We start from the raw sequence: 9,077 nt of genomic DNA, 5'->3' as shown, positions 1-9,077 counted from the left end.
GAAGGAAACTGGTCAATACACCCACATATGCTACCTGAAGGCATCAATCTTGCCGGATTGGAGACCCTCGCTATGTAATAAACGATAAGAAAGGGGGTTAACCGAGAGGCCCGATATTTATTAGTCATATCATGAGAAGCCGACAAGGACTGACAGCAAGGACAACGTAGGGGAAATTAGTTGTGCCTAATAAATGGTAAGAAGAAACGATAAATTTTTTGAAAATAAAGCGGATGAAAAAGACAGCTTGCCGCAGGTGGGAACCGAACCCACAACCTTCGCATTTCGCGTGCGATGATCTACCAATTGAACTACCGCGGCGTCGTTTCCCCATCAACATTCTATGGTATTTATGTGTTCTAGTAAAACGCTGGGAGTGTTAGCCAGTGCCACCACTCACAGACCTTGGCGGCGGACGTGGAACGTCCTCGTTGACGCAGGCGTCACGAGAAAGCGATCTTTTATGGGGAAGGCAACTGGTCAATAAACCCACATATGATACCTGAAGGCATCAATCTTGCTGGATTCGAGACCCTCGTTATGTAATAAACGAGAAGAAAGGGGGTTAACCGAGGGGCTTGATATTTATTAGTCATATCATGAGAAGCCAACAAGCACTGACAGCAAGGACAACATAGGGGAAATTAGTTGTGCCTAATAAATGGTATGAAGAAACGATAAATTATGAGAAATTAAAGCGAATGAAAAAAACAACTTGCCGCAGGTGGGAACCGAACCCACAACCTTCGCACTTCGCGTGCGATGCTCTACCAATTGAGCTACCGCGGCGTTGTTTCCCCATCAACTTTCTAGGGCATTTATGTGTACTAGTAAAACCCTCGGAGTGTTAGCCAGCGCCACCACTCACAGACCTTGGCGGCGGACGTGGAACGTCCTCGTTGCCGCAGGCGTCACGAGAACGTGATCTTTTTGGGTGAAGGCAATTGGTCAATAAACCCACATATGCTGCCTGAAGGCATCAATGTTGCCGGATTCGAGACCCTCGTTATGTAATAAACGAGAAGAAAGGGGTTTAACCGAGGGGCCCGATATTTATTATTCATATCATGAGAAGCCAACAAGCACTGACAGCAAGGACAACATAGGGGAAATTAGTTGGGCCTAATAAATGGCGTGAAGGAACGATAAATTATTAGAAATTAAAGCGGATGAAAAAAACAGCTTGCCGCAGGTGGGAACCGAACCCACAACCTTCGCATTTCGAGTGCGATGCTCTACCAATTGAGCTACCGCGGCGCTGTTTCCCCATCAACTTTCTTGTTTAATAATGTGTACTAGTAAATCCCTGGGAGTGTTAGCCAGTGCCACCACTCACAGACCTTTGCGGCGGACGTTGAATGTCCTCGTTGCCGCAGGCGTCACGAGAACGCGATCTTTGTGGGTGAAGGCAACTGGTCAATAAACCCACATATGCCGCCTGAAGGCATTAATGTTGCCGGATTCGACACCCTCGTTATGTATTAAACTAGAAGAAAGGGGTTAACCGAGGGGCGCGATATTTTTTAGTCATATCATGAGAAGCCAACAAGGACTGAGAGCAAGGACAACATAGGGGAAATAAGTTGTGCCTAATAAATGGTATGAAGAAACGATAAATTATTAGAAATTAAAGCGGATGAAAAAACAACTTGCCGCAGGTGGGAACCGAACCGACAACCTTCGCATTTCGCGTGCGTTGCTCTACCAAATGAGCTACCGCGGCGCTGTTTCCCCATCAACTTTCTTGTTTAATAATGTGTACTAGTAAAACCCTGGGTGTGTTAGCCAGTGCCACCACTCACAGACCTTGGCGGCGGACGTTGAATGTCGTCGTTGCCGCAGGTGTCACGAGAACATGATCTTTTTGGGTGAAGGAAACTGGTGAATAAACCCATATATGCTACCTCAAGGCATCAATGTTGGTGGATTTGCGACCCTCGTTATGTAATAAACGAGAAGAAAGGGGTTAACCGAGGGGCCCGATATTTATTAGTCATATCATGAGAAGCCAACAACCACTGACAGCAAGGACAACATTCGGGAAATTAGTTGTCCCTAATAAATGGTATGAAGAAACGATAAATTATTAGAAATTAAAGCGGATGAAAAAACAACTTGCCGCAGGTGGGAACCGAACCGACAACCTTCGCATTTCGCGTGCGTTGCTCTACCAATTGAGCTACCGAGGCGCTGTTTCACCATCAACTTTCTTGGGTATTTATGTGTACTAGTAAAATCCTGGGAGTGTTAGCCAGCGCCACCACTCACTGACCTTGGCGGCGGACGTGCAACGTCCTCCTTGACGCAGGCGTCACAAGAAAGTGATCTTTTCGGGTGAAGGCAACTGTTTAATGAACCCACATATGCTACCCGAAGGCATCAATCTTGCCGGATTCGAGACCCTCGTTATGTAATAAACGAGAAGAAAGGGGGTTAACCAAAGGCCCGATATTTATTAGTCATATCATGAGAAGCCAACAAGGACTGACATCTAGGACAACATAGGGGAAATTAGTTGTGCCTAATAAATGGTATGAAGAAACGATAAATTATTAGAAATTAAAGCGGATGAAAAAAACAACTTGGCTTAGGTGGGAACCGAACCCACAACCTTCGCATTTCGCGTGCGATGCTCTACCAATTGAGCTACCGCGGCGCTGTTTCCCCATCAACTTTCTAGGGTATTTATGTGTACTAGTAAAACCCTGGGAGTGTTAGCCAGCGCCACCACTCACAGACCTTGGCGGCGGACGTGGAACGTCCTCGTTGCCGCAGGGGTCACGACAACATGATCTTTTTGGGTGAAGGAAACTGGTCAATACACCCACATATGCTACCTGAAGGCATCAATCTTGCCGGATTGGAGACCCTCGCTATGTAATAAACGATAAGAAAGGGGGTTAACCGAGAGGCCCGATATTTATTAGTCATATCATGAGAAGCCGACAAGGACTGACAGCAAGGACAACGTAGGGGAAATTAGTTGTGCCTAATAAATGGTAAGAAGAAACGATAAATTTTTTGAAAATAAAGCGGATGAAAAAGACAGCTTGCCGCAGGTGGGAACCGAACCCACAACCTTCGCATTTCGCGTGCGATGATCTACCAATTGAACTACCGCGGCGTCGTTTCCCCATCAACATTCTATGGTATTTATGTGTTCTAGTAAAACGCTGGGAGTGTTAGCCAGTGCCACCACTCACAGACCTTGGCGGCGGACGTGGAACGTCCTCGTTGACGCAGGCGTCACGAGAAAGCGATCTTTTATGGGGAAGGCAACTGGTCAATAAACCCACATATGATACCTGAAGGCATCAATCTTGCTGGATTCGAGACCCTCGTTATGTAATAAACGAGAAGAAAGGGGGTTAACCGAGGGGCTTGATATTTATTAGTCATATCATGAGAAGCCAACAAGCACTGACAGCAAGGACAACATAGGGGAAATTAGTTGTGCCTAATAAATGGTATGAAGAAACGATAAATTATGAGAAATTAAAGCGAATGAAAAAAACAACTTGCCGCAGGTGGGAACCGAACCCACAACCTTCGCACTTCGCGTGCGATGCTCTACCAATTGAGCTACCGCGGCGTTGTTTCCCCATCAACTTTCTAGGGCATTTATGTGTACTAGTAAAACCCTCGGAGTGTTAGCCAGCGCCACCACTCACAGACCTTGGCGGCGGACGTGGAACGTCCTCGTTGCCGCAGGCGTCACGAGAACGTGATCTTTTTGGGTGAAGGCAATTGGTCAATAAACCCACATATGCTGCCTGAAGGCATCAATGTTGCCGGATTCGAGACCCTCGTTATGTAATAAACGAGAAGAAAGGGGTTTAACCGAGGGGCCCGATATTTATTATTCATATCATGAGAAGCCAACAAGCACTGACAGCAAGGACAACATAGGGGAAATTAGTTGGGCCTAATAAATGGCGTGAAGGAACGATAAATTATTAGAAATTAAAGCGGATGAAAAAAACAGCTTGCCGCAGGTGGGAACCGAACCCACAACCTTCGCATTTCGAGTGCGATGCTCTACCAATTGAGCTACCGCGGCGCTGTTTCCCCATCAACTTTCTTGTTTAATAATGTGTACTAGTAAATCCCTGGGAGTGTTAGCCAGTGCCACCACTCACAGACCTTTGCGGCGGACGTTGAATGTCCTCGTTGCCGCAGGTGTCACGAGAACATGATCTTTTTGGGTGAAGGAAACTGGTGAATAAACCCATATATGCTACCTGAAGGCATCAATGTTGCTGGATTCGCGACCCTCGTTATGTAATAAACGAGAAGAAAGGGGTTAACCGAGGGGCCCGATGTTTATTAGTCATATCATGAGAAGCCAACAAGGACTGACAGCAAGGACAACATAGGGGAAATAAGTTGTGCCTAATAAATGGTGTGAAGAAACGATAAATTATTAGAAATTAAAGCAGATGAAATAACAACTTGCCGCAGGTGGGAACCCAACCCACAACCTTCGCATTTCGCGTGCGATGCTCTACCAATTGAGCTACCGCGGCGCTGTTTCCCCATCAACTTTCTTGGGTAATTATGTGTACTAGTAAAATCCTGGGAGCGTTAGCCAGCGCCACCACTCACTCACCTTGGCGGCGGACGTGGAACGTCCTCCTTGACGCAGGCGTCACAAGAAAGTGATCTTTTCGGGTGAAGGCAACTGGTCAATGAACCCACATATGCTAGCCGAAGGCATCAATCTTGCCGGATTCGAGACCCTCGTTATGTAATAAACGAGAAGAAAGGGGGTTAACCAAAGGCCCGATATTTATTAGTCATATCATGAGAAGCCAACAAGGACTGACATCTAGGACAACATAGGGGAAATTAGTTGTGCCTAATAAATGGTATGAAGAAACGATAAATTATTAGAAATTAAAGCGGATGAAAAAAACAACTTCGCTTAGGTGGGAACCAAACGCACAACCTTCGCATTTCGCGTGCGATGCTCTACCAATTGAGCTACCGCGGCGTTGTTTCCCCATCAACTTTCTAGGGTATTTATGTGTACTAGTAAAACCCTGGGAGTGTTAGCCAGCGCCACCACTCACAGACCTTGGCGGCGGACGTGGACCGTCCTGGTTGCCGCAGGCGTCACGTGAACGTGATCTTTTTGGGTGAAGGCAACTGGTCAATAAACCCACATATGCTGCCTGAAGGCATCAATGTTGCCGGATTCGAGACCCTCGTTATGTAATAAACGAGAACAAAGGGGTTAATCAAGGGGCCCGATATTTATTAGTCATATCAAGAGAAGCCAACAAACACTGACAGCAAGGACAACATTGGGGAAATTAGTTGGGCCTAATAAATCGCGTGAAGAAACGATAAATTATTAGAAATTAAAGCGGATGAAAAGACAGCTTGCCGCAGGTGGGTACCGAACCCACAACCTTCGCATTTCGCGTGCGATGCTCTACCAATTGAGCTACCGCGGCGTTGTTTCCCCATCAACTTTCTAGGGTATTTATGTGTACTAGTAGAACCCTGGGAGTGTTAGCCCGCGCCACCACTCACAGACCTTGGCGGCGGACGTGGAACGTCCTCGTTGCCGCAGGCGTCACGAGAACGCGATCTTTGTGGGTGAAGGCAAGTGTTGAATAATCCCACATATGCTACCTGAAGGCATTAATCTTGCCGGATTCGAGACCCTCGTTATCTAATAAACGAGAAGAAAGAGGGTTAACCGAGGGGCCCGATATTTATTAGTCATATCATGACAAGCCAACAAGCACCGACACCAAGGACAACATAGGGGAAATTAGTTGTGCCTAATAAATGGCATGAAGAAACGATAAATTATTAGAAATTAAAGTGGATAAAAAAGAACTTGCCGCAGGTGGGAACCGAACCCACAACCTTCGCATTTCGCGTGCGTTGCTCTACCAATTGAGCTACCGAGGCGCTGTTTCCCCATCAACTTTCTTGGGTATTTATGTGTACTAGTAAAATCCTGGGAGTGTTAGCCAGCGCCACCACTCACTGATCTTGGCGGCGGACGTGCAACGTCCTCCTTGACGCAGGCGTCACAAGAAAGTGATCTTTTCGGGTGAAGGCAACTGGTCAATAAACCCACATATGCTGCCTGAAGGCATCAATGTTGCCGCATTCGAGACCCTCGTTATGTAATAAACGAGAAGAAAGGGGGTTAACCAAAGGCCCGATATTTATTAGTCATATCATGAGAAGCCAACAAGGACTGACATCTAGGACAACATAGGGGAAATTAGTTGTGCCTAATAAATGGTATGAAGACACGATAAATTATTAGAAATTAAAGCGGATGAAAAAAAACAACTTGGCTTAGGTGGGAACCGAACCCACAACCTTCGCATTTCGCGTGCGATGCTCTACCAATTGATCTACCGCGGCGCTGTTTCCCCATCAACTTTCTAGGGTATTTATGTGTACTCGTAAAACCCTGGGAGTGTTAGCCAGCGCCACCACTCACAGACCTTGGCGGTTGACGTGGAACGTCCTCGTTGCCGCAGGCGTCACGAGCACGTGATCTTTTCGGGTGAAGGCAACTGGTCAATAAACCCACATATGCTGCCTGAAGGCATCAATGTTGCCGCATTCGAGACCCTCGCTATGTAATAAACGAGAGGAAAGGGGGTTAACCATGGGGCCCGATATTTATTAGTCATATCATGAGAAGTCAACAAGCACTGACAGCAAGGACAACATAGGGGAAATTAGTTGTGCCTAATAAATGGCATGAAGAAACGATAAATTATTAGAAATTAAAGCGGATGAAAAAACTTGCCGCAGGTGGGAAGCGAACCCACAACCTTCGCATTTCGCGTGCGTTGCTCTACCAATTGAGCTACCCAGGCGCTGTTTCGCCATCAACTTTCTTGGGTATTTATGTGTACTAGTAAACCCTGGGAGTGTTAGCCAGCACAACCAATCACAGACCTTGGCGGTGCACGTGGAGCGTCCTCCTTGACGCAGGCGTCACAAGAAAGGGACCTTTTCGGGTGAAGGCAACTGGTCAATAAACCCACATATGCCGCCTGAAGGCATTAATGTTGCCGGATTCGAGACCCTCGTTATGTATTAAACTAGAAGAAAGGGGTTATCCGAGGGGCCCGATATTTTTTAGTCATATCATGAGAAGCCAACAAGGACTGAGAGCAAGGACAACGTAGGGGAAATAAGTTGTGCCTAATAAATGGTATGAAGAAACGATAAATTATTAGAAATTAAAGCGGATGAAAAAACAACTTGCCGCAGGTGGGAACCGAACCGACAACCTTCGCATTTCGCGTGCGATGCTCTACCAATTGAGCTACCGCGGCGCTGTTTCCCCATCAACTTTCTTGTTTAATAATGTGTACTAGTAAAACCCTGGGAGTGTTAGCCAGTGCCACCACTCACAGACCTTGGCGGCGGACGTTGAATGTCCTCGTTGCCGCAGGTGTCACGAGAACATGATCTTTTTGGGTGAAGGAAACTGGTGAATAAACCCATATATGCTACCTGAAGGCATCAATGTTGCTGGATTCGCGACCCTCGTTATGTAATAAACGAGAAGAAAGGGGTTAACCGAGGGGCCCGATATTTATTAGTCATATCATGAGAAGCCAACAAGCACTGACAGCAAGGACAACATAGGGGAAATTAGTTGTGCCTAATAAATGGCATGAACAAACGATAAATTATTAGAAATTAAAGTGGATGAAAAAACAACTTGCCGCAGGTGGGAACCGAACCCACAACCTTCGCATTTCGCGTGCGTTGCTCTACCAATTGAGTTACCGAGGCGCTGTTTCCCCATCAACTTTCTTGGGTATTTATGTGCACTAGTAAACCCTGGGAGTGTTAGCCAGCGCAACCAATCACAGACCTTCGCGGTGCACGTGGAGCGTCCTCCTTGACGCAGTTGTCACAAAAAAGGGATCTTTTCGGGTGAAGGCAACTGGTCAATAAACCCACATATGCTACATGAAGGCATCAATCTTGCCGGATTCGAGACCCTCGTTATCTAATAAACGAGAAGAAAGAGGGTTAACCGAGGGGCCCGATATTTATTAGTCATATCATGAGAAGCCAACAAGCACTGACAGCAAGGACAACATAGGGGAAATAAGTTGTGCCTGTGAGACGAGGTTTAGGCAGCCAGTCTCTTCTTTATTCTCTCGAGTGAGAGCCCCACCACCAGGGTCCAAAACGGTGATGATGAGTATGTACAGGTGAGAATATGAAGCGTATGAATAATGCTCACACTAATTTCCCCGCACGCGCAAGCGGCCAGCCAGGCCGTGACTTAGCCAGGAGGGGAACGCCGAACGAATCGTTTTAGGCGCGAAACGTGAACGATCTCCGAACCACGACAACGATGGTCGGAAGAAACGTCTACGGGAGTAACGCGATAGTTCACGGGGGATGTTTGTTCGTTAATAATATAAGGTCCAAGAAAGCGGGATTCAAACTTCTCGCACAAACCGGGTGTACGAATGGGCGTCCAAAGGAGCACCTCCTCTCCAGGACGAAAGGAGACGTCGCGACGAGAGATGTCGTAACGTTGCTTGCGGTCTAGCTGACTGACTTCTGTGTTGAAGCGAGCGCGTTGACGGCATTCCTCAAGTCTCGAGACGAACTGTTCGGGTATACTGGCCGAGGTGTTAGCTGGGGCATTGAAGAAAGCGGCGTCGATGGTGAATGTCGGGGAACGGCCGTAAACTAGGTAGAAAGGTGAGTATCCCGTAGTTCGTTGGATAGCGGTGTTGTGAGCAAAAGTCACGAAAGGTAAAAGTTTGTCCCAGTTGTCGTGGTTTGGCCCGATATACATGGATATCATATCTATTAGTGTGCGATGAAATCGCTCGGTTAAACCATTTGTTTGTGGGTGATATGCGGATGTTGTCTTATGAACTGTGCCACAAGCTCCGAGTACTTCTGCTAGCATTGTTGACATGAAAGTCTTGCCGCGGTCGCTTAACAGTACACGAGGTGCACCATGGCGCAGCACAATGGCATCTAGAAAGAAGGTGGCAACGTCGGAGGCCGAACTAGAGCGTAGAGGAGCGGTCTCTGCGTAACGTGTGAGCTGG

At 47.0% G+C, this 9,077-nt stretch overlaps 2 non-coding genes across 2 annotated transcripts; both read right to left on the bottom strand.

The window, feature by feature from the left end:
• Positions 1-1,184: 1,184 nt before the first annotated feature.
• Positions 1,185-1,257, bottom strand: TRNAS-CGA (transfer RNA serine (anticodon CGA)). The gene has a single exon. It is a non-coding gene; the product is annotated as a tRNA-Ser (tRNA).
• Positions 1,258-3,987: 2,730 nt separating this feature from the next.
• TRNAS-CGA (transfer RNA serine (anticodon CGA)) lies at positions 3,988-4,060 on the bottom strand. Its single transcript has one exon. It is a non-coding gene; the product is annotated as a tRNA-Ser (tRNA).
• Positions 4,061-9,077: the final 5,017 nt, after the last annotated feature.

This window comes from Dermacentor variabilis, chromosome 9 (genome assembly GCF_050947875.1).
Source record: "Dermacentor variabilis isolate Ectoservices chromosome 9, ASM5094787v1, whole genome shotgun sequence".
Classification (NCBI taxonomy): domain Eukaryota; kingdom Metazoa; phylum Arthropoda; class Arachnida; order Ixodida; family Ixodidae; genus Dermacentor; species Dermacentor variabilis.
Note: the sequence above shows the minus strand (reverse complement) of the source record. Positions and strands in the feature narration are given on the sequence as shown.